The sequence below is a fragment of the Mustela lutreola genome, chromosome 11, assembly GCF_030435805.1.
Source record: "Mustela lutreola isolate mMusLut2 chromosome 11, mMusLut2.pri, whole genome shotgun sequence".
Lineage (NCBI taxonomy): Eukaryota > Metazoa > Chordata > Mammalia > Carnivora > Mustelidae > Mustela > Mustela lutreola.
Genome location: NC_081300.1, coordinates 37,480,314 through 37,507,285, shown reverse-complemented (window position 1 = coordinate 37,507,285; position 26,972 = coordinate 37,480,314). Strand labels below are relative to the sequence as shown.

General features: G+C 38.9%; 1 protein-coding gene across 25 annotated transcripts in view; it reads left to right on the top strand.

The window, feature by feature from the left end:
- Positions 1-26,972, top strand: part of DTNA (dystrobrevin alpha) — a 354,355-nt gene that overhangs the window by 181,224 nt on the left and 146,159 nt on the right. The window contains exon 1 of one of the 25 annotated variants that reach the window (XM_059139257.1): positions 2,101-2,271. The exons of the other annotated variants lie outside the window; for them this stretch is intronic. The gene's annotated coding sequence lies outside the window, so the exon portion shown is untranslated. Of the gene's footprint in view, positions 1-2,100; positions 2,272-26,972 lie in introns of those variants that run through there. 25 annotated transcript variants of the gene reach the window in all.

Here is a 26,972-nt window from a genome sequence, read left to right as displayed (position 1 = left end):
AACTAAGAAGTCTGTAGTGGTGAGCCCTTTATAGGCCCTGTTAAGGATCAGGATCAAGGTGACCTTTCAAAGGCTGCTGTTAAGCTAACACCTGTAAACTGTTAAAAATGTAATCTCTGTACATAATTTCTATTCTTAGGCTCTTTATGATGGCAATTCTTTATACCTCATTTTGATTTGAAAAAAACCTGCTAGTAACATTTAAGCCACTTATTGAAAATTCGATATAAATATCAAAATGAACTGCTTTATTTCGTGTTTTTCATATTAAAAAGATTTTTTTAATTGACCAACTTTAATACTCTTTTTACAGTCCATTTCACACTGGGAATATGTTAAAACCTTTTGACTGGTCAGCTCCTCTAGATGCTTTTTAAGTAGGAGCAGGCAATCCAGGCTGGTTGTCTAAAATGGTCACTGTATTATGCTCATATTATGAAGCATATAATTGAAAATGTGTATGTGGTTGAAAGTGACAGTTTTATCAGCAAGGGAAAGTCAGGAGTCAATGAGCTTTCTTGTCATCCTTCTTGTTCAAAACTCATAAACAATTTGGCTAAAGAACACTAGCGGTAATTTATTGAGCACTTACTATGTTTCAAGCACAGTGCTTAGTATTTTCCTTGGGTTATCTCATTTAATTTCTTGTCATAACTCTTTAAAGTACAAATTTTACAAAATTTTAACAGGGTTTAGAGAGTTTAAATAGTCTATCCAAGATCACAAAGCTAGCCTGGGTAGAACTTCAAACCCTCATCCGAGTAATTTCCTGGGTGCTCTTCCTAAGAGCTACTGTTGCCTGCCTCCCTTTGCAGCGTGGAATAATAAGGAAGAGCCTGTGCAAACCCCTCAGGGGTTGAACCACCACAGAGAATGCTATGAGCACAACGATGGAGGAGCTGAGCTTTCCTTCACTGTGCTGACACAGAGCTTTCATCCCTTGCTTCATCCATTCAAGCAATACCCAGTGAGCCCTACCTTATTCCAAACCCTTTGCTAGTGTTACATGATAGGCAAAGATGAGTAAGACCCCATTCCCCTTCCTGGGCGGGTCCATGTCGAAAAAAAAAACAGATATGTCAATGAATTATTCTGAAATATGAGCTAAATTTGGAAAGTAAGCAAATCTGGGGAAGCAGGGGAGTGGCAGTGAGAACCCCAGGGATAAAGTAGCTGCTGGCTGGAGGGTAGAAAGTGGTAGCTATGAAGGATGTCCATGGTGGGAAGGAGAGACTGCAGCTGACGAGAGGTCAAGCCTGTTGCCCAGGCCTCCCGTCAGGCTTCCTTAAGTACTGGGAATAAACCAAAGGTGGTTCCTTAAATCATAATTACATAGCCATGGGTTTAGGGGGATGGGGCAGGACTCTTCAGAGTTGCTGTTGTCCTAACTCCAAAATTCCTACCCTTAAGATAGAGCCCCCAAGTATGGTTTGGTTCATTCTACCAGGCTGTGTCACCGCAGATCCAAATCTATGATCACTTGAAATAGGACTGACACTTAATCTGTTTAAGTAATGGTTAAACACAGGGTTAGATGAAAAGAAGAGGGAGAATTTTACCTCCAATCTCTGAGCTGTGATTAGAAGTTTGCTCTAGGAAAACACTTTGAGACTAGCCCTTCCTACCCTGATGTCGTGCTTTCAGCATCCATGTTGGCTGTATTATTTCACTTTTATATATATATTTAAAGGGGCTGTGAGATCATTGCTGCATTTCTCTATTGAGTTAGTAACTGGCAAAAATACTTGGTTGGAAGAAGTAGCAGCTAATGACCAGTATCTTGGATTAGTGGCGACTGAAAAATGCATATAGTTATTTTGTTTGTTTAAAGGCTTTGGGGGACCTCTTATTCTTACACCTCTGCTGTTCGTTTATCTTTTTTATTTTTTTCTTCCTTGCTCACGAAGTTGAGTCAGCACCAGAAACATATTCAAATTAGACTTGTCATACAGAAAAAAAAAAAAAAAAAACCACAAAACTCTGACTTTGTGAGGGTGGGTGGAGGGGGAAAAAGGCAACTTTTTGTCAGTCTTTTGTATTTCAGCAGCTGGATTCATTGCTACCATGGTAACGGACCACATGATGAGGTGTATTAGATTGCTGTGTGTTGAGCACAAGGGGAAGAATGAACACAGCGTTTTATTGAAGTTAAAGGTTGCTTTGGAGTTTCTTCTGTGGAAATGTGTAAGGTCAAATACTATGGCTCTCAGCATATGTAGGACTTTAGGGGAAGAATTAGGGGCAAGTTCGTGCAGTTCACTACAAAACCAGGTAAGGCACCACCGAATCTATGAAACTGAACTCTTCTGTTGCAGGAGCATAACTTGCTGCGTGGAATGTCACCGGCGCCCCCACCCCCTGCAGCCCTCCATGGGCACAGGACAAATTTCTCCTGTCCCCCTCCCACCCCCAGCTCCCTCCCCTCCGATTTCACCCTTTATTAATTTGAAAGTCTGAAATGTTGTGAATTTCTCTAGTTCTTTGGTAGTGTGTGTGAGGGTGCGCGTGCAAATAAAAGAAGGAAAGCTGGAAAGAAGTAGGAAGAATGCCATAATTTGAGTCTTCGGGTCAATGTAAAACTTGGGCAAAGTGCTTCCTTGCTTTGATCTTTGAAAATGGTCCCCTTTTCCGAGAGGACACCTGATGAGCGGCATCCGGGGTCCCAAGCTGTTTTGTCCGGTATACTAAATTAAGCCAGAGGACAAAGTCTTCCCACATGTTACTTTGTGTATTTCTCCTATCTGTGCACTTGTTCCTCTTGCATCATATTCCTGCCAGCCTCAACTCACAGGAGCGGTTCTTCGGTGTTATCTATAGTTTTTACAGCATATTTTATTTCCATTAGTATTCTGTCCTTTCAGGCACTGTGGTTCTGTGTGCCTCGGAGGATTTAAAAATAGAAGCAAATACAATACGGGTTAGCATAAAGTGAACTCTAGCTTGGAGGCTGGAGAGAGCCGAATGTAAACAATGCAGGGTGGCGTGGGGAAGCAGCCATTCCCAGAGCTCAGAAGCCTCCTCCTGCGTTGTTTACTTGGCCCCCTAGCAGCTCGCTTCAAAAGAAGTGGCTTTTTGATATCCCCAGAGCAATTTAGAGGACCAGAAAATGTCTTGACTAGTAACTTACTCCTGCCTACTCCACGGTTTCTACTTGATGTTTGATGTCTGGTCTTTCTCTTAAGACATTAGGATTTACTTCAGGGTTTTTTTAGCTGGGCTAACCCAGCCAGCTTTTCTGGACTCAGAACAAATAGAACAAAGTTGTCCTGGTAGCTTTAGGGACAAAGCCTGACCAAAACAGGAACAGACACCCCCCCCCCAACCCCCCACTCCCCCACCTCCCACACCCACACCCTCCCCCATTTCTCAGGTGGATTCACTCTCTACCTGGAGTGTTTTCATCAGAGAAAGTAGTATTTTCCTGGCTAAAATCAGTTATTTGCCACTAGACTGATTTGGATACAAGCCAAGCAAATGATCCCAAGTTTGGCCATATATCATTCTTTCTTCAAAAAGGGAAACAGATTTTCTGAAACCCATTCAGCCTCTGTGGTTTTCATTGTTATTTCCTTCGTCTCTCTGGTTTTTATACATCTGGGTCATCTTCTAAATTAGAGCAAGGAGTTATAATTACTTTTCAAAACAATTATTTTGGCCATAATTGCGAATAGAGGGCACTATTTCTATGATAACACATATCAAAAGCGTTATACTAACAGTGAACATGCGTAAAATGCCCGTATTGTGTCTGAAATTATTCTTTCCTTTTACCCTGTGTTGTTTGGCATATAGAACAAGCTATGAGCATCAGCTCTGAAACATCAAATATTTTCACAAGCATAAGTTGTTATTAGCTAAGAATAAGTTCCCAAGAAGGAGTGAAAGATGGCAACATATTCTAAAGTGTGAAGTTCTCAATACTGACAATATCTGAGGTAGAAAGTGATATATTAAAGGAAAAATAAAAGAGGGAGGGGGGCAAAGAATAAGGGAGAGAAAGTCAGAGAGAGACACAAAGAGAACACAAGAGAGACAGATGAGAAGTAAAGATAAACATGTAAATGATCTCTTAACCAAGCTATCTTCTTTCTCAGCTGTGCTGGCATGGGTTAAATCTCTCTTCATAAAAGAAGAGAGATGGAGTAGGTGGATGAGGTGGAATTACTGAAAAGTACTAGCATTCCACTATCCCGTATTTGAAATACTTGATCAGGCCTAGATCCGTTCTAGAACTGGAATGACAGATAACTATTTTTCAGTTCCGGCAGTTCCTATTGTCTCTGTCCTTACTGCTATGGGCTAAGATATCATCCGGCTGAGACATTAGAGTGAGATGTGTGTAAAAATGAATATATACCCAGATTTCTGTGATCTTTATATACACCTGACACTAGGCCATATGTACATGTCCGTTTCTCAGGTCTACATAACTGAGAGGTCCATATAATGCAAGATCCTTTTAAGTTTTGTTTTTTAAATAATAACTATATATTTAAGTTGTACAACATGATTCGGTACACACATATACATAGTGAAATGATTACCACAGTCAAGCTAATTAATGTATCTTTTCCTCACCTAGGTACTGCTTTTTGGTATGTGGTAAGAGCACTTGAGATCTACTCTCTTAGCAAATTTCCAGTGTGCAGTAATACAGTATTATTACCTATAGTCATTATGCTATACATTAGCTTTCTAGACTTATTTATCCCACATAACTGCAAAATTGTACCTGCTGACCAACATTTCCTCATTCCCCCCCACCTCCCCATCTCTGGTAACCACCATTCTACCCTCTGCTTCAATGTATTTGGCTTTTTTAGATTCCCCATGTAAGTAAGAACATGCGGTATTTTTCTTTCTGTGTCTGGCTTATTTCACTTAGTATAATGTCTTTAAGGTTCATTCATGTTGTTGCACATGGCATAATCTCCTTTACAAATACTCCATTGTATGAGTATACCACCATGTCTTTATCCATTCATATGTCAATAACACTTACATCATTTCCATATCTTGGTTATTGTGAATAATGCTGCAGTGAGCATCGGAGCACAGATATCTCTTCCATGGACTTATTTAACTTCCTTTGTGGATACACTCAGAAAAGATATTGCTGGATCATATGGTAGTTCTATTTTTAGTTTTTCGAGAAACCTCTACACTGTGTTCCATAATGGCTTTAAGGAAGTTTCTTTTCTAGTTGTTTTGATACTTACATTCTTAGGATGTGAAATGATTTTTGATATGCTCATTTTTAAATTAGAAATGTTGCCAAGGTGTTTTAATTAAATCGTATTTTTGTCAACATCTCTTTAAATCATGCTTTATTGTTCATTTTGATGATTGGATGTGTTTCTGAGCATTTTAGCTTTAATTTCTAGAACTCCCTAACCTCTCAGACAAACAGCTAATTATCTACATCTACCTCTATTAAGGAGATAGATGTTCAACAGAGGCATGATGAAGAAGAATTGTAGTGACTATTATAGCTTCTTCAATAAAATTAATGGTAACTGTTGAACCCCAAGACATGTGGTAAGAGCACTTGAGAGAATAAGTAAAGTTCCATTTTTAGGTATTGCTATTTTTAAACCTATAACTTCACTAAAGTGTATTTTATTATTGACAACCACGTAATTTTTGCATAAAACGAATTGGACTTTTAAAAAATATTCTTAAATGTTTCATATGAAAAAAAAAAAGTAATGACACCATGATGATGATCATGATGACAGTGGCCATAATGATTAATTCAGGGAATAAAATGGACTTTATTATAAAGCACTAAGCCCTGTATAGTGTAAAAGGCCAATGTTTCTAAAAAGAAAACAGAAATTCCTGAGGTGTTTGGGTTGCTCAGTTGTTTAAGCGTCTGCCTTCAGCTCAAGTCATGATCCCAGGGTCCTGGGATCAAGTCCCGTGTTGGCCTCTCTGCTCATTGGGGAGTCTGCTTCTTTCTATCCCTTCCCCCCGCTTGTGCTCTCTCTCATGCACACACTCTCTCTCAAATAAATGAATAAAATCTTTAAAAAAAAAAGTAGAAATTTCTAATGGGGGTATGATTTTCAGATATTTACTTTCTAATTTAATTAATTCCATTAATAACATTTAAAAACCTCTAACAATAGGTGAGTCTCCTATAGTTTCATCAGAGCTTATTATAAAGGATGTTGACTTTGTTCAATAAGCAATAGAGGCTTTCATCAGTAACAATTAAATTTACCAATAATTGTGCAGTGTGACAGTAAAAGAGTAAGCTCATTGCTGGTAGTGAATAATTTGTTTTAGTGTACAAAAAGGGAATAATCAACTGGTTCCATTCTCATAGTATTAGCCTGATAAATTTTAAAGTAATATTATTATAGTAATTCCCCACTACCTGGCATGCATATTATAAATATTCACTGTTGACACTACTTTAATATTTCAATCATCTTTTTAAATTCTAAATTTATTTATTTATTTTGAGAAAGAGAGAAAAAGAGAGGGCATGCACACAACCGGGGGAGTAACAGAGGGAGAAGGAGAGAGAGCATCTCAAGCAGACTACCACTGCATGTGAAGCTTGACATGGGGCTCAGTCTCACAACCCCGAGATTAGAAGCTGGTTTAAAATCAAGAGTTGGACATTTAACTGACTGAGCCACCCAGGAGCCCCCTTAAATGATTTGTTCTAAATAAATAACAATGTTTTATGTCTGAAATCTATTAATTTGGCTTCTTTGGGAGAAAATTATACTCCTTTTTTTTTTTTTTTTTTTTTTTTTTGCCTCTACCTACCTTCATATGAAAGAAAATGCCATATGGATTGACAATTCCAACATGTAATGTGGTATATATAAAGTAGTAGAAGAAAATATGGAACTTGAGATGGAAAAGCATGTTTGCAAAGGCAGAAATCACAAAGGAATGGTTACATGAAAAGTTATTACACATCTGGATAGCTTCTACTATTATCAACATGACTTACCAGAATTGTACATTTTTTACCAAGGATGAACCTACACTGATACATCATAATCATGAAAAGATCATAGTTTACCTCAGGGTTCACTCATGACATTGTCCATCCTGTGGGTCTGGACAAATGTATAATGATATCTATCCATTATTATAACATCACACAGAGTATTTTCAGTGTCCTAAAAATCCTCTGTGCTCTGCCTTTTTATCTCTCCCTACTCCACCCTCTTTCCAGGAAACCACTGATCTTTTTATTGTCTCTATAGCTTTGCCTTTTGCCAGAATGTCATATAATTGGAATCATATATCATGTAGCCTTCTCAGATTGGCTTCCTCTACTTAGTAATACACATTTAAGGTTCCTTTGTGTCATGTCATGTCTTGATAGCTCATTTCTTTTTAGCACTGAATAATACTACATTGTCTGGATGTATCACAGTTTATTTATTCATTCACCTACTGAAGGACATCTTGGTTGCTTCCAAGTTTGGGCGGTTATGATTAAGCTGTTAATCCATGTTCAGGGTTTTGTATAGGCATAAGTTTTCAACTCCTTTGGGAAATAACGAGGAGTATGATTGCTGAGTCATATGGTAAGAGATGTTTAGTTTTGTAAGAAACTTCCACACTGTCTTCTTAAGTGGTTGTACCATTTTGAATTCCCACCAGCTATGAACGAGTATTCCTATTAGTCCACACGTCACCAGTATTTGGTGGTGTTGGTGTTCTGGACTTTGAGCATTCTAGTACTTGTATAGTGATATCTCATTGTTGTTTTAATTTGCCTCTTCCTAGTAACATATTATGTGAACATCTTTTCATATGCCTATTTGCCATCTGTATATCTTCTTTGGTAAAGTGTTTGTTTTGGGTCATTGGCCCATATTTTAATTGAGCTGTTTGCTTTTTTATTGTTGATTTTAAGAGTTCTTTGTATATCTTTGATAACAGTCCTTTATCTGATGTGTCTTTTGCAAATTTATTCTTCCAGTCTGTGGCTTGTCTTCTCATTCTCTTGAGATTGTCTTTCACAGAGCAGAAGTTTTTAATTTTAATGAAGCCTAGCTCATCAATTATTTCTTTCATGGATTGTCCTTTCACGTTATATAAAAATAGTTATTTTTAAAATACCTACAAATTAAACAACTATCATTTAATCCTTAGCAAATCTTTTTAAAAGAGAGAAGCAGGAGGAAGAGAGGGAGATAATACCCAATGTTAGGGAGGGTGTGGAAAATGCAAGCTCGCATACAATCCTATTGAAAGTACAAATTGATACTTTTGGAAGAGGGTAGGGCCAACATGGCAATGTGTATTAAAGGCTTTAATTACATACCTTTGGACCCAACAGTTCTACTACAAGGAAAATATCCTAACAAAATAAATAATCAAACATATATTTACAGGTTTCTTTATTGTTATGCTGTTTATGTGTAAACAAGGGCAGCCATTCTGAAGAAGAAGAAAAAAAAAAGACCTGAGAAAGTAACAAACACACCAGCTTATATTTCTGCTCTGATAGCTATAAAGCCAAAAGAAGTCAGAGACATGGCCATATGCTTATCGAACTGTTCCACTTCTCTACTCTTTAGTATAAAACATGAATAGGCGGCATAATATAGAGAAAAGGGCCTTGGCTGGTTTAAGACTCAGAATGCCTGAGTGCCGTTGAAATAATGTAAATATAGAAATATAAGGCATTATTAAAATATTAATGTTAGGAAGTAGAAAATAAAAACATCTGTGGGTCCCTTTATCCATTTATTTGCATTTGTCTTCACAACTGATCTTGCAAATAAAAAGTCCAATATCAAATGGAAGAGAAAGGGTATATTGTTACAATTGCACCAGAAGGAAATGCCAAATGGTAAAACCTGGAATGCCTTGACTATGATAGAAAAGCAGTAAAATATTTTGGATAGAATATACTTCCCAATTATTATTGTTCAAAAATTAGTCAAAAGAAATTTCTGCTTACATAAGGATGAGCAGAGGACAATTGGTCTCAAATGTAAACCAGCCTTTAGGTGTAGTGCAGTGGGCAGAGCTCTAGTGCAGTGTTGGTCAGTAGAACCTTCCATGATGGGGTGCTTGGGTGGGTCAGTCTATTAAGCATCTGACTCTTGATTTCAGCTCAGATCATGATCTCAGTGTCATGGGATTGAGGCCCGTGTCAAGCCCAGTTTGGGTTCCACGCTCAACAAGTAGTCTGCTTGAGGATTTGCTCTCCCTTTGCCTCTCCCCACCCGGCACACACACATTTTTGCAATCTTTCTCTAAAATAAATAAGTAAGTATGAAAAAAAAGAACCTTCCATGGTCTATGTCTGCACTGTCCAATGGTAACTACTAATCACCTGTAGTTGAGCCCTCAAAATATGGCCAGTGTCTTTGAGGAACTGTATATTTAATTTTATTTAATACTAAGTAATTTAAATTCAAATAGCCATCCGTGATTAGCAGTCTCTTACTGGACAGTGTGGCTCTAGAATTAAGGACAACAAATTGGGTCTTTTTTTTAATGCAGGGGTTCATTTCAGACATCTCTGATGAATAAGGGTGATAAAGGGCAAGAAGGTAAATATCTTTGTGAAATTTTCCTTTTATTCAAAGAAATACTTAACAGGGAGATCCTTTAATTCTGTGACTACAATCAAGATTGTTCAGAGAAGTCTTGGTCTCAAATATTCTTTAGCCTTGCTCACTTAAGAATTCTAATGTTCACTCATTGTTTCACTTGCCAAAAGGAAAACACAAGTTGAATTTATGTATCATGTGTAAAAAAAAAAAAAATACTTTGTTTTTCTTTATTCTCACACTACTACCACTCTTACAATACTTCTGACACCAGATGTGTAGATTTCCTACTCCAAACAATTCTAACTGCCTGGAGTTACTGTCAGATCCCACAGGAGCAGGTCTCAGTCTCACAGGACTGCCGTTCCCACCTAACTCATATGCCAGTGATAAGTCCAGGTTATCACCTGTGTTTCTGACCAATTGGCTATAAATCAAAAGTTTCCATGACCCCCTCCTCAGATTTAATCATTTGCTAGAACAGCTCACAGAACTCAAGGAAACACTTACTTAATGTTTGCTGTTTTATTGCATAACAGAGACTGCAAGAAACAATACCAATGAACAACCAGATGAAGAGATACACAGGCTGAGTTCCAGAAGAGTTCTGAGGGCAGGCACTTCTGTCCCTGTGGAGTTGGGGTGCACCACGTGCCTGTCACAGGGGTGTATTCACCAACCCAGAAGCTCCCCAAACCCCACACTTTGGGGATTTTTTATGGAGGCTTCATCAGTTTGGACACAGTCAGTCATGAATCATTGTCCCTAGAGAATGGGGATGGAGTTGAAAGTTCCAAGCTCCTCCTCATGACTTGGTCTTTCTGGTGACCAGCCCCATCCCAAAGCTATCCAAGATTCACCCTTAGAACAAAGACACTTACTCCTATCACCTGGAAAATTCCAAAGTCTTTAGGAGCTTTGTATCAGGTGCCAGGGATAAGCACCAAAATTAGAACAAAAGATGCTCCTGATGTTCTTATCACTTAGGAAATTACAAGGGTTTTAGGAGCTCTGTGCCAGGGCCTAGGGATGGAGACCAATATCTCTTTTTTATTATTCCACATTCAGACTCTGGATTTGACATTGAAAACATAACAACAGTCTAGAGTCCCTAGATTCAAAGTTTCCTTGGAATATGATTAGCAATCATATGACACAGACCAGATGTTACAGAGAAGGGGTGAAAAAGTGGTTTGTGTAGAAGGAAGCATTGGGAAAAACTTTAAAAATAGTGAGCATTAAATAGGAGACTAGGGAAAAAAAGATCTATAGAGAGGGAACAGTTGGGAAAAATCAGGGAAAGGTGAGAATCGGAAATCTCCGAAAATGTGAGCTAGTCGTGAAGGTGTAACAAGAACAGAACTCAGAAAGTGTTCAGGGACCAGATCACCATCACCACCACTGTCACCACTGCCATCACCACTGCCGTCACCACCACCTTCGTCACCGTCATCATGACTTCATCCTTACATCATTGTCACCATCATTATCACTGCAATCGCAGTAACCATATACGGGCCACTAAGCATTAGATTAAGCATTTTTCATGCATTATTTAATTCTTGCCACAACCCTATGAAGCAAATACTGCCCTAATTTATTGATGAGAAAATTGCACTGCCAATGATTGCCAAACGAGGATGTCAGGCCAGGGGCAGCCCTGTTAAACCACACTGAGTAGTCTCATCTCTCTTCTATGGAATTTAAACTGCTTTATCCTGGATACTCTGGGAAGCCGTCTGAGAAAAGTCATACCAGGAGCAAGGTAGAAAATAGACTAGGAGGAAGACAGACTAGCTGTTTTCAGACATAAGAGAAGAAGTTAATGGCGCAGTTTAGAACAAGGGTGAGGGAGGGCCATTCTGACCTCAGGGCGGGAAAGTAGAATTTGAAAAGGAGTTGATTTGAGAGGGGTTTTGGCAATTGTCTGTCTTTACAGTGAGTCAGGTAGAGAACATCTGACTTATTTTTTAAGCCCCCTTGAAAATTGTCAATTACCGCATGCAGCGCTACAGCAAGATTATTGTGGCCAAGGAAACAGAGCTTATCTCGTAATATGCAAGTTTTCCTAACAAGACCAACTTGTACAAATCACCCTTGTTGGGAATAAGTGCCACTTCCTGTCATCTGTATTCTTGAAGCATGTGGCACATCACAATATTGTTTGGAGATGTGATATAATGGAAATATAACTTTATATTTATGAAATAATCCCTTTATGAAAGTATCCCTTTCATTAAAACCTTAATGTTCTTTAATAAGGGCATATAGTGAATTTTTTTCTTTCCAACACATAGGATTTTTAGAATATATAATTAGAGCTCATTTAGAAAGGTCAAAATGCCGTTTCCTTTATCGTTGTGGAAGCAGGTCTTCTAAATGAACTTCTGACTTCGGAACATTATTATTCTCTTGCCTTTACCCATTGAGGTGGATTTTTTTTTTTTTCCTCTTGGCTGTATATCCCGGTTCACTTATGGATTGGAAAGATAGTAGAAGCTGTTACTTCCAGCATCAGGGCCTCCACTGTTTTCCAAGAAGTTACTATTGATTTCTTCTGAAGTCTTATGATCACTGTGGTCAGAAAAGAGTGTTGAGAAATGCAGAATGAAGTGGAGGAGGTGAATGTGGTCTTGACAATACAGAGAGCTGAAAGAAGGACAGGGGTCTGGCCTGAGAGGATGCGCAGCAGCCTGGCTGTCAGAAGAATCAACCAAAGAGGATAAGGAGGGAATAGCAGAGAATAGCAATGTACTGACCATGTAGTTCTTTCCAGGATGTTGGACAGCAGTAGAAAACCCAAACATGCACGAGGACACACAGAGCACGTCATGTGAGTGTTCTGCGCATTCTCTGATGTAATAAAGGAGCACACTTTCTAAATGCCAGATACTATTTGCAGTGTGTTTAGTTTACTCATTTTTTTAAAGATTTTTTCTTAATTCATTTGACAGAGAGAGAGAGAGCGAAAACACGGGAGCTCAAGCAGAGGGAGGGACAGCAGGAGAGAGAAGCAGACTTCCTACGGAGCAGGGAGCTCTCCTCAGGGCTCAATCCCAGGACCCAGGGTCATAACCTGAGCTGAAGGCAGTCACCTAACCAATGAGTCACGCAGGCACCCCAAGTTTACTTATCTAATTTCAAGTTAATGAATCCTCATTTAGAGAACAATACCTAGCACATAGAAGTCACTGAATATATACAGTTCTTATCTCTGTTAATCATTGCAACAACCCCATGAGCCTTTTGTTATATATCACCTTTAAGATTATGCATGAAAAAAATCAAGGGCAGAGAGGTTAACCAATCTCCCCAAGGGTTTACAGTTAATAAGAGAGCTGTAGTTAGTGGGGTCAACCACTATGCCATCTTGTCTACCCTTAATCTATGTAAAGCCTATTATATGAAAAGGGGATAATACCTATAAAGTACTTACAGAGCACTTGACATACAGAAAATTCCTAAAGCTGCTAGCAATTATTATTCTGTAATAAGATTTAGAAGATGTTCTGATATTTATATCATTCTACACCACACTGCTCAGAAATAGTAAGATTGTTAGGGCAGCTTTGGTTTTATTCTCATGTAAGTTTGAGTAAAGCTTTGTTGACAAGCATGCCCATTATAAATTGGAGGAACCCTCTTTTTACTCAAACATTATCAGTCTGACAGGCACTTGAAGTTTTCACCTCAAAAAATGTGCCTCATAGAAGTGTTCCATATACACATCTACGCGGCTCTGCCCTTTTGGTAGAGAATGACTGCAGCTAACGGTCTTAATTCTTAATGCCAGCAAGCAAAATTCCCTTCCTTGCTTGGTATTTGCATAATATGTCAATTTGTTCATTGTAGTCTGACATTTGTATAACCTAAGGGAGTTAGTCGGGGGGTTGGGGAGGAGGCAGGAAAAAGAATCAGGCCAGAGGCTGGAAAGGTGTGGTCATAACGGAATGGATTAGTAATAGAGTTCCCAAGGTCATGCAGGTGGTCCTGGGCAGAACTCAACCCAACCAGACCCTAGAACAAAGTCAAACAGAAACTTGAGTTCTGATGTGTTTTCCCTATAACATGGGTTAGTTGGGGGTAGTGGGCTGTCCTCCTCTGTACAGAATAATTTAATGGAAAATTAGGTGACTTGCAGTCTAACTGAAGTAAGAATGTCAACAGATGCAAAATTAAAGATTACCATTCATTGTAGACAGAGACAGTGAAAGGACAGCTCTGTTCATGGGATTCCTGGAGAGAATGGTAGTGCTGCGGACTGTGCATGAAAAATGAGCAGTGAAGGTTTGAGGACGCCATGGCTCAGGGAGGCAGAAATGTGAGAACTCTAGAAGGAGTCAGGGGATTGCAGAAGAGAGCGAGCAAGGGAAGGCCTCAGGATGGGTGACCGGGAGTTCCCTTGTCTTCTGCATCTGTCACTCCCATAGCCCCCTTTGTCTATCTATGACTAGTGTTTTAGCCAATGATGTCACCGGGCAGGTGTGCTAGGTACCACCCCCCATAAAAGGATGACGCAGGAGACCAGCAGATCTCCCTCCACTCTGCTACTTAGGGAAGGGCAGGCTGGGGGACAAGGTGGGAAAATCTGTCTTTAGATATTATCCTCCTCTATGGAACCTTCATCTCATCTCAGATGACTACATCTCCATGACCTTAGATGGCCATAGTTTCTTTGAACATTTAGGGACTATGTGAATAATGTTATGATTCACAGTATTTCCAAAGTAATATCTGCAAATGTTATGTGTCATTTATTATCTGGAGAAGTAATAAGCTTTTATTAACCATAATGACTAACATGTATATGTGATCTACTGTTTGTACAGTATTTCGGTGGCATTACATTTGAATCTCCTAATAATCTTGCAAGGGAGATGACACCATTATCCTCCTCTTAAAAATGAATGAATGAATTTCTTGGAGGCACTGAATTAGCCAGCAAAGCATATATTTTAATTTACTGACTTACTATTACATGCCGTTCACTAGAAGTCCCTCTTAACTTCAGATGCAAAAATCACCTCAGTGATAGCAATTTGCCTTTTAAAAGACTTCTATTACAAATGAAGAGCTCTTGCATTTATTCAGATAATTCAGATTGCATCCTCTTTCTTCTTCATACTTCAAGGTAGTTTATGTACACAGTAGGCATTTAATAAGTGTTAACCACCTTGTTATTGTCTCTTTGTACTCTCACAAGTAATCACTTTGATTTGTAAACATCTGATGAAAAAAATCACTATGGAATAAAGAGAATACTCAGAAATTGTAATTCCCAGTGTGGGAAGCTAAAGTGAATAAAAATGAGACGCAATTCTTTTTAGTTTAAGGAAAGGCTGTCCCCTCCAACATCTACATGAGTGGATTTTAAATAATTCAAATGGCCAAAACCAGAAGACAACAAGGCAGATGCTTTATGCCTGTGTAAAACTCATAAAAGGCAATTATTAGGAGCCTCCAAACTAGTCTCTCCGGTAGTCACCCAACAACACAACAATATATTATTTTATCCTACCAGCATAGTGTCCTGTTCTGTTCTTAGGTGTGTGTTTGTCCTTCGTACTACACAGTCTTCTTTACCACTGCTCGTGAGTGTAGCCATCTTTCTTCTCTCCCAGAAATATCAAAAATACTCTTGCCCCTGGCTGATTCCCCAACAGAACTTACGTTAAAGTCTCAGCAGGAGAAACAAAGCCAGAGGGGCTGCCCCTCAGCGACAGGTGTTTCCAACTTGCCAACACTGAGGGTCCCTACTTCCCTGAGCGTTGCTTCCATTCGGCCTTCCTCCTGCTTATCCTTTTCCTTAAAACATACAAGAAACCGTTCTGAATTGCAACGTTTATTACCTTTGGTAATAAACAAATAATACCATTTGAAAATGGTCTTAAAGGAATCCTTTGGGTTTGAATGTTCTCTTTTGACAGAAATGCTAAGGTCTGAGACTCTCGTTGAGGATTAGGGTTAGGCAAGAAGAGAATGAAGACGAAGGGTAGCTTTTCTTAGCAGCTAGTAAATATATTACAAAGCTATCATTATAATTAAGCTGAACTATAATTAAAGACGGTATTGATATAGAGAAAACCCTAGGGTGTAGACAAATACTGGCGTACGTGTTAATATATGCTAGACAAGGCAGTACGTATCAATAGGGATGATGATTATTTTTAGTTTAAGTCTTATGGGGAAGGAGAAGGTCTTCATTCATACTGCAATATAAATTCCAACTAGAGGGGCACCTGGGTAGCTCAGTGGGTTCAAGCCTCTGCCTTCAGCTCAGATCATGATCTCAGGGTCCTGGGATCGAGCCCCATATCTCTCTGCTCAGCGGGGATCCTGCTTCCTCCTCCCTCTCTGCCTGCCTCACTGCCTACTTGTGATCTCTGTCTGTCAAATAAATAAAATTTCAAATAAATAAATAAATAAATAAATAAATAAATAAATTCCAACTAGATTAGACTTAAATACTGATAATAAATCAAACTATGGGAATTAGAAAAAAGTATAGAGGAATTTTTAAAACAGCTCTATCAAGATATAATTGACAATGACCCCTTATTGACAGTGTATGAATCAGTATGTTTTGACCTAATGTGTACACCCTTTAAACCACCTCTAGAATCCAGATAGTGAGCATCTCCATCATCCCCAAATTTTCTGTGCCCCTTGGTAATGCCGCCCTCTCACCCCCTCCTCATTCCCAAGCAAGCACAGGACCCCTTTTGGTCATCATAAAATAGTTTGCGTTTTCTAGTGTTTCCTATATGGAATCATACAGAGCATACTCCTTTGTCAGATTCAACCTTGTCGTTGCATGAATCACGAATACGCTCATTTTTATTGCTGTGTTTGGTTATTGTTTGTCCATTAATCCATTGATGGACATTAGGGTGGTTTCCAGGTTTTTACTATTACAAATAAAGCCACTATGAACATTCATGTTAAAATCTTTAAATATATACATATATATACATACACACACGCACATATTTCCTTTTGAGTAAATACCTGGAGATATTTAAATGAGCTATGAAAATGCCTTATAAGTATAAAAATGGAGATTCATAATGGAAAAAAAAGTTGTATTTGACAACATTAACCCTTGTAATTTCTTCACATCAAAAAATATCATTAATAAAATTCTAGGTTAGGGACATCTGGGTGGCTCAGTGGGTTAAAAGCCTCTGCCTTCAGCTTGGGTCGTGATCCCAGGGTCCTGGGATCAAGCCCCACATCGGACTCTCTGTTCAGCAGGGAGCCCACTTCCTCCTCTAGCTCTCTTTCTGCCTGCCTCTCTGCCTACTTGTGATGTCTATCTGTCAAATAAATAAATAAAATCTTTTAAAAAAATAAAATAAAGTTCTAGGTTAAATGATAGTCAAGGAAAATAAATAAAACAGTGGTGAGAACTCGCTATGGGCAAGGCATAAGAAACTGTATGATGTCTGTGGTATCAGTCACTCTTCACAATAGTCCTGAAAGGTAGACACTGTTATCCCAGGAGAAGGCACTCTGGATCTTAGCCCACGTTCTGTGCTGCCTCCCCGCGTGGAGACAGGGCACAGGTTAATGCAGATGGCCATACTTAGCAGGGGAAGTCCAGCGTCCTAATGCAGAAAAGCATATGTGAAACAGAATAGAAACAACATAAAATGAATCTCTGGTCCACACATGGGAGATGATAGGTCGGTAGCCTCCATGTAAAGAACTTGCGCAGACCCTGCAGGAAAACACAAAGAGGTAAAAAGAGAAAGGGATGTAAATAGATAGTTCACACCCAAGTAAAAGTAAGAGTATATGAAAAAATATTAAACTTCACTTATAATCAAAGAAATTAAAACATTGCTGTAACACCTTTCAAAGGAGTAAATATTTTTAGATATTTTGCTGTTGGGTTGTTTTGCTTTGATGGCGGCGACATGTCATGTTAGTGGGGTTGGAAACCATTTCTCACACTTTATGGGTGGAAGTATAGATTAATACAGTGATTCTGGAAAACAATTTGACATCAGTAAGGATCAACGACTTTGAAAATATTTATACCCTTTGGTTAAAATTTGCTTTTTGGAATCACCTAGAGAAGTGTGAAGTGGATACAAAGATTTTACGTACAAACATCTTTCTTTTTTAGTTTTATTTATAGTAGTGAAAAATTGGAAATATCTTGTCACATGAAAATGAGCATCTGAAGTCATTCTATAGATAAGAAATCCTATGCAGCTACCAAAGGGGTGTTTATCAAGCTACTTCATAAATTATTGGTAGGAGTGGAACTTATTACAAATTTTCTGGAGAGCAGTTCGATAATACTTTTAATTGACTTAAAATACTTCTGAGCATTGACTTAGTGATTCTGCTTTTCAGACTGTAAAATGGAAATACTTTTGCACAAAATTAAAATAATATTTTTAAAACAAATGCCCAACAATGGATAAATTAAATAATTTAATAAATTCAATAGGTTATTTAATAAATTAAATTATGGCACATTCATTTGATGAAACCATTTAAAATGTCTTTTTTTTTTTAAAAAGGACTATTTATTTATTTATTTATTTGACAGAGAGAGAGAGAGCACATGTAGGCAGAGTGGCAGGCAGAGAGAGAGGGAGAAGCAGGCTCTCCGCTGAGCAAGGAGCCTGATCCGAGGACACTGGGATCATGACATGAGCCAAAGGCAGCCGCTTAACCGACTGAGCCACCCAGGTGCCCCAAAAGCCATTTTAAAATGTCTTATAAGTAGTGAGAGAGAATATATCTTTTAATAAAATATCGTCTACTACTGAATCTTGATATTGAAATTGAAAAGTAAAGAAAGATAGAAGAAAACAAAATGTCAGTAATGATTAATCTGTGGGTAATATTTAATTTCTGTCCTTACTTCCCTGTGTTTTCTGAGCTTTCTCTATTGGATATATACTACTTTTGCAATGCTATGATGCATATTCGGTTATAGAGGCAGAATTTGAAATTGAATTCTCAATATGAATGCAGCTTTGTACAGAAAAGAGGCAAGAAGGGAATCAACCAAAACATCAGTAGTATGGGTTTTTGTTTTTTTCTGTATAATTTTTGGAAATTTTTCTAAGTAGTAAAGAATCAAGGCAAAAACTATTTTGAGAAAGAGAGGGGGAAAAACCAAGTCCCTCTCTTTTATTTTTCTTCTAAAGATTTAATTTATTTATTTGAGGGAGAGAGAACATGGGCAGAGGGAGAGGACAGAGGGAAAGCAGACTCCCTTTTGGGTAGGAAGCCCGCCTGCTGGTCTGGATCCCAGGACCCTAAGATCATGACCTGAGCTGAACACAGATGATTGACTGACTGAGCCACCCAGGCACCCCCACGCCCTCCCTTTAATCTGATAAAAATAATGCATGAGAACAAAAGGGAATTATAATAGGCTCCTTCTACTACAACAAAACATACCTCTCTAGCCCGTTTAAAAAGATGAACTGGTTGATGTAAATAAAAAGAGCCCAGGTGCACTTGGCTTCAGACTTGTTTAAACTCTGGAGACCCAGAAGACATCCCCAAAGTGCTAACTTTTCCTGTTTCCAGGCCCTGCTAGTTTCTGCTTAACTGTATTCCTGTTGAGTACTATCCAAATTGCATAACCAGTTCTTGTGTCTCTCACTTGCCCATGGACAGGGGCTTTCCAAGTGGCAGGTAGAATGGCCACCAGCAGTCCCAAATCATGTACTGTCCCCCTTCACATCCCCAGTAGGGAATTGCTCTTGGTACCTCAAACAAGACCCCAGCAAGTAAGTGGCAAAAGGCTGCCTCGGGTTGTGTGCACAGCCCTGCACAATCACCATGGCTGGGTGGGACAGGATCATGGGCTATTCTATTTCTCTGTCTGAAGGGAAACAAAGTCATCCCCACAGCAAACACATGGAAAAGATGACAAGAGAGATTACAGGAGAGAAGGAGGAAAGGGAATGTTGGAAGGGCAGTGTGACAGATGTCAGTGACAGAAACTAGTAGTTACAGTGCCAGGCATTTGACAAAATTACCTCATTCAGTCCTCACAGAATTACAGAAAAGTGAAGGTCAGAGAAGGAATGGAGGGTAAGAGAAACTTAAGTTATTTGCCTCCAAACCTGCAGGTAGAACATGGCAGTGAGGAGACTGAAGCTACGGTATGTCTAAAGCCATAGTCAAACCATCCCCCCAACCCAATGTTTGTCTTTCTTCAGCTTTATGGTGGCTTCATCTGCAGTCAAGGAACAGAGAGACATTCTGTGTTGTCGGGTGTAGGGAATGGCGAGGGGGTGAGCAAAAGCTCTAACCTTCCAAAGGAAGCATCCAGGCGACCGCCTCTCTCTGCTCCAAGAACACTGCTGAGAAGAGCTAACACGGAATAATATATGAGAGCGGGTGCCGTAGGTAAAATGGTGGGTATTTTCCCGACACTAAAATCAGCTATGAGATTCATATACATTAAAAGAATTTCACACTTCAATTTTTAAACTTTTTCCAAGAAAGTTGGGCTTATTCCATGTTGGCATTCAAAGAGTATTTTCAACAGCATACCAGGCACTCTCAGAGATCTAAAAGTAAACATCATCTAAATGAGGACACAGAGACAAGCAATGGGAAATTCAAGGTAGAAAGACATAAATGGCAACTTGGGATAAATGGCCCTTGTTGGTCTGGCGGTTCCCCAGACAAAGCAGCCAATCTGAAAGGAACCTAAGTTTATTTATACATGCTGAGGATTTACTCTACCTAGTGATTAAACCTTTAGGACACCCTTCTTAAGTTTAGTAGAGCTTTAAGAACTCAAGCTTTGCATTTCCTTAACCTTCTTGCTTCCTGTCCTTGGTTCTGCATGAAAAAACTCATCTCCTCACAGTTCCAAGAAATAATTCCAAAAATAAATGTAGGCATTTGCTTTAACCAGGACATTATGTCCCCAGTTTTCTTTCCAAATCCTACAGGATGTACACGTTGCACTTGATGTCTGTCTACAAGCACAGCAAAATCCAAGTTCTACATTTGCTCCCCAGCTGAGTGTCTCTGCTTGGCAAGGCTGCATCTAGCAGATAATACCCATGAAGGAACAGCTGGATGAGTGATTTGTAGTAAAAAAGCACCAACAACCCCTTGGGATTTATTTAACACAATTTATTTAATTCTTTATTCAGAAGTAAAATTCCATACATTAAGTAACATATGTAGAAGTACTTCGGCTGTTTATCATTAAAGGGGCGCACAATTATTGGGGATTCTGACATGAGAATCATCAGCCATTTTGTCAGTCTGGCACTGATTCCCTCCAGAGTCATAGGGGGTTGGAGGAATGTTGCCTTATCACCCCCTGTGCCCTTCTTGACAAAACTGAGGAAGCATGACAAAGTAGAAAGAGTACAGATCTTGAAGTCAGATTTAGGTTCAAATATAAATTTTTTTAAAGATTTTATTTATTTATTTATTTGACAGATCACAAGTAGGCAGAGAGGCAGGCAGAGAGAGGGGAGGGGAAGCAGGCTCCCTGCTGAGCAGAGAGCCCGATGTGGGGCTTGAACCCAGCACCCTGGGATCATGACCTGAGCCGAAGGCAGAGGCTTTAACCCACTGAACCACCCAGGCGCCCTGAGGTTCAAATATAATTTTTATATAATAACTGGTTTTGGGATCTCTCTGAGTTCCTGTGTCCTCATTTGGATAATCCAATTATCAGACAGAACTTCCTACCCCCTTGGGGAGTCAGTTAAAGTTGGTGTGAACCAATCTGAAAGTGTAAACCCTTCCCACAACCTTTGGGAATTCTTGGGGGTTACTGTCCCTTAACCTGTTATTTGCCGGGCTCCAACAGTACGCAAGCTATGTTCTCTTTTCCCCCTTCATCAGATTGCAAGTGAAACTTGACGCCCTTGCCAGCATCCATGAATACGTACATCCACTCAATACCGACATGTCTAGTAACTTTACTGAAGATATGGGCTTGGCAAGGCTTGGTAGAGCTGGGGGAGGTGGAGGACTGAGGGCACACAGCTTTTTTTCATCTCTCTACCAATGTCATTCTTACTTTTCCTCTTCTTTTTTGCTCCAGATTGTTTCTTAGGAACTACAGATATTTTTCCTCTTGCTATGCAGAGAAGTTGAGCTCTCTTCTGTTATTGTTCCAAACTTATGTATTCAAAATACATCAATATGCTAGCAGAACAAAGGGGTTTCCAATGGCTTCTTCGGAAGGTAGTCAAGGTTATAAATAGAAAAAAGGAAATTTTCCATAATCTATCTATCTATCTATCTATCTATCTTTCTTTCTTTCTTTCTTTTCCCTTTCTTTCTTTCTTTTTTTTTTTAAAGAACAGGGGTGCCTGGGCGGCTCAGTGGGTTAAAGCCTCTGCCTTTGGCTCAGGTCATGATCCCAGGGTCCTGGGGTTGAGCCCCACACCGGGCTCTCTGTTAAGCAAGGAGCCTGCTTCCTCCTCTCTCTCTGCCTGCTTGTGATCTTTGTCTGTCAAATAAATAAATAAAATCTTAAAAAAAGAAAAGGAACAATAATAATACTTACCTCGATGCTTTCCAAGATTTGTGTGAATTTAGGTACAAGAGATGTAAAATTTCCAGCACATAGTAAGTGCATAATAAATCCTGCTGCCGATAATGATGATTCTGTGTTAGGTAGCTATCGTCTGCAGTAATTGTACTTCTCTGGGTGTCACTATCACAACTATAGGTAACTGTTTTTGCAGTCATATTTTCATGTCTGTCTCCCCCATAAGCTGTAAGTTTCCTGAGGGCTGAAACTATTTCTATCTTGTTTACCACTATGTCACCAATGACTCATACTGTGCCTGGCCCACGTATTTAACTCTTCACTGCATTAATAAATAGATGAATGAATGAATGGAGATATATCAGGATTGGGGGATTTTTCTTTCTTTAGAGGTAGTGATTTTATAGGAAGAAGTGATAGGGCAGGTGAGGAATGGGGAAGTCACAGAAGATGTTCTCCAAATAGTATAAGCTCTTGAAGACTTTGGGAAAGATTAGCAGAGCCCCCATCTTCTTTGTTCACCCCTTGTTTCTCTGCATTTCCTGGCCCCCCATATCAGATTAGCCAGGCTCCTACCAATTCCAATGGGTTTATCAGTCTCCCTAAGGCTTAAAAGAAGACTAATTTGCCTACCTCTACCCTGTTTAACTAAAACAAACCTTGATCATTAGGCTTTTAGACTAGTCCAGGAAAACCTGTCTTACCCATAGTTTATGTGTAATAGCTACATTTTTCCCTACCATTTTCCCATGGTAGATATTTCACTTTTTAGTTACCTGGTTGGATCACCTAACTTTACCTGGTTGGATCATCAAACTTTAACGTTACAGCATTTCCTGAACAGGAATATGTGCTGTAATGAAACTTACAAATTAACTTTAGACAAGATGGGATCAGGATGGAGACAAACCATAAGAGAGTCTTAATCTCACAAAACAAACTGAGGGTTGTGGGGAGTCAGGGGTGGGGGAGGGGGTTGCCTTATGACCCTGGGGAAGGTATGTGCTATGGTGAGTGCTGTGAAGTGTGTAAGCCTGATGATTCACAGACATATACCCCTACGGCTAATAATACATTATATGGTAATAAAAAATTAAAAATAAAATAAATTAACTTTAGGATTATAACTCCTTTCTGGACTGCAGTGTTGCCTTTATGTGCAGGAACTGCTTATTGATTGCAAAGCAAAGACACTGGATTTATGGTCACCCTCTTCCATGGGCCTCCTCTTCTCATCTAACAGTGAGGAGTCCGGGCCAAACAAACAAATTTTCAACAGTAGTGAAGGATGGGAGCCTGAGTGGGCTAGGTTCAGCCCTCCTTCCCCTCTTTTGCCTGCCAGAGCAACTGTTATTATTTTTTTTAGATGCTTGGCTCCAGTGAAGGAATTAATTTGAAGAAAAGATTCCATGGTAAAAATTAAAATCAGCAAACTGGAAGAGACTTTTCTATAAGCCAAAGTGAAGAAAATTAAATCACCCCAAAAATATTTTCTGAGTCTAAGGGGCTATTTCAGTAGGACTGTCAGATAAAATACAGGATGTAAAGTTAAATTTGAATTTCAGGAACAATGAATAATTGTATAGTAGAAGTATGTCCTATATTCAAGTCATACTTCCATGAAATCTGGCAACCTTAGAATATGGTAGGCACTTTAAGAATGAGGGACAAGCAGCATTCACCAAGAAGAGCACAAAGACATGATAAAAGGAGTTAAATTTTTTGCTGTAGATATTATTATTATTATTATTATATTATACAGAGTCCTCATCCCAACCCATCCCCAGTGACTATTTCCTATGTCTTTACTACTTCTGGAATTTATTGCTCATTTGAAATTTTTGAAATCAGTGGAAAATTGGTGTTTAATATACAGAATCTAACTTTACAGCAAATATACACAAAAGACATCTATACCATGGAATTGGAAATTCTGCTTCAAAACCCTGCATTAAAAATAACCTATCTGGGGGTGCCTGGGTGGCTCACTCAGTTAAGCATCTGCCTTTGGCTCAGGTCCTAGGATCGATCTCCACATTGGGCTCCCCAGTCAGTGGGGAGTCTGCTACTCCCTCTCCCTCTTCCTCTCCCCCCAGCTTTTACTCTCTCAAGCTCACACTCTCTCTCAAATAAATAAATAAAATTTTTTTGAAAAATGACCTATCTGGTTCTAGAAATGACAGAATCTGGGGAATGATTCTCTACCTGTTACTCATATGATGTGTTCTTCCTATTGGACCTCATGTCTTCAGTTTTGTCCAGAGGGCATGAGAGGCCTTAGGGCAACACTTGTCATTTTCTTTGAGGCAGGGCACAGCTTGCTCTGTTCAAATGGGGGAGTAGTAAAAATGAATTTGTATTCATTTTTAAACTCCTGTATAGTGAAAATATCAGTATTTGGAGGATAATTGGTATCTTTGGAAATATTCAGAGTTATCCCAAATTGACCATTTAGGGCTTATGTGAAACAAGACTGTTTTGGATGTACATAAAGACTATCTTAATCATCTAAGAAAGAGCTAGCTTATACTAAGGAGGAAGGCTGAGTCAAATGGTACCTATGAACGTTAGTTACTATTATCTAAGTTCTTATACACAGATAGCCTACAGTTTAAAAGTTAAAATCATATATAAGCTTGCAAAATTATTTTGTGAAATAATCACAAAACTTCACTTATTGAGGTGAAACCTTCATTATTTCTCCTCAAGTAGTCTTTTCTTCTATACCACATTTCCCCATCTCTTAAAAATATATTTGAAGCCATAAGAGGAAAAGCAAATGATTTCTCTCATTTTTTAATTTAAAAATTTTTTGATTTTTAAAATTTTTTTATTTTAAAATTATCATATAATGTATTATTTGCCCCAGGGTTATAGGTCTGTGAATCATCAGGCTTACACACTTCACAGCACTCACCATAGCACATACCCTCCCCAATGTCCATAAACCAACCACCCTCTCCATATCCCCCTCCCCCTGGCAACTCTCTGTTTTGTGAGATTAAGAGTCTTTTATGGTTTGTCTCCCTCCCAATCACATCTTGTTTCATTTTTTCCACCCCTACCCCCCAAACTCCCCACTATGCCTCTCAAATTCCTCATATCAGGGAGATCAAATGATAATTGTCTTTCTCTGATTGACTTATTTCACTCAGCATAATACCCTCTAGTTCCATCCACATAGTCCCAAATGGCAAGATTTCATTTCTTTTGATGGCTGCATAGTATTCCATTGTATATATACAACACCTCTTCTTTATCCATCCATCTGTTGATGGACATCTAAGTTCTTTACATAGTTTGGTTATTGTGGACATTGCTGCTATAAACATTTAGGTGCACATGCCCCTTCAGATCACTGCATTTGTATCTTTAGGGTAAATACCTACTAGTGTGATTGCTGGGTCATAGGGTAGCTCTATTTTCAACTTTTTGAGGAACCTCCATGCTGTTTTCCAGAGTGGCTGCACCAGCTTGCATTCCCACCAACAGTGTAGGAGGGTTCCCTTTTTTCCACATCCTTGCCAGTATCTGTTGTTTCCTGACTTGTTTATTTTAGCCATTCTGACTGGTGTGAGATGGTACCTCATTGTGGTTTTGATTTGTATTTCCCTAATGCCGAGTGATGTGGAGCACTTTTTCATGTGTCTATTAGCCATCTGGATGAATTCTTTGCAGAAATGCCTGTTCATGTCCTCTGCCCATTTCCTGATTGGATTATTTGTTCTTTGAGTGTTGAGTTTGATAAGTTCTTTATAGATTTTGGATACTAGCCTTTTATCTGATATGTCATTTGCAAATATCTTCTCCCATTCTATCAGTTGTATTTTGGTTTTGTTGGCTATTTCCGTTGCTATGCAAAAGATTTTGATCTTGATGAAGTCCCAATAGTTCATTTATACCCTTGCTTCCCTTGCCTTTGGTGATGTTTCTAGGAAGAAGCTGCTTCAGCTGAGGTCAAAGAGGTTGCTGCCTGGGTTCCCCTCAAGGATTTTGATGGATTCCTTTCTCACATTGAGGTCTTTCATCCATTTTGAGTCTATTTTTGTGTGTGGTGTAAGGAAATGGTCCAGTTTCATTTTTCTGCATGTGACTGTCCAATTTTCCCAACACCATTTGTTGAAGACTCTCTTTTATCCATTGGACATTCTTTCCATTTGTCAAAGATTAGTTGACCATAGAGTTGAGCGTCTGTTTCTCTATTCTGTTCCATTGATCTATGTGTCTGTTTTTGTGCCAGTATCATACTGTCTTGATTATGGCAGCTTTATAATAGAGCTTGAAGTCTGGAATTGTGATGCCATGAACTTTGACTTTCTTTTTCAACATTCCTCTGGCTATTCAAGGTCTTTTCTGGTTCCATATAAATTTTAGGAGTATTTGTTCCATTTCTTGAAAAAAATTGATGGTATTTTGATAAGGATTGCATTAAATGTGTAGATTGCTTTGGGTAGCATAGACATTTTCACAATATTTGTTCTTCCAATTCATGAGCATGGAACATTCTTACATTTCTTTGTGTCTTCCTCAATTTCTTTCATGAGTACTTTGTAGTTTTCTGAGTACAGATTCTTTGCCTCTTTGGTTAGGTTTATTCCTAGGTATCTTATTGTTTTGGATGCAGTTCTAAATGAGATCAACTCATTAATTTCTCTTTCTTCTGTCTTGTTATTTGTGTATAAAAATGCAACGGATTTCTGTGTGTTGATTTTATATCCTGATACTTTACTGAATTCCTGTACAAGTTCTAGCAGTTTTGGAGTGGAGTTTTTTGGGTTTTCCACATAAAGTATCATATCATCTGCAAAGAGTGAGAGTTTGACTTCTTCTTTGCCAATTTGTATGCCTTTAATTTCCTTTTGTTGTCTGATTGCTGAGGCTAGGACTTCTAGTACTGTGTTGAATAGCAGTGGTCATAATGG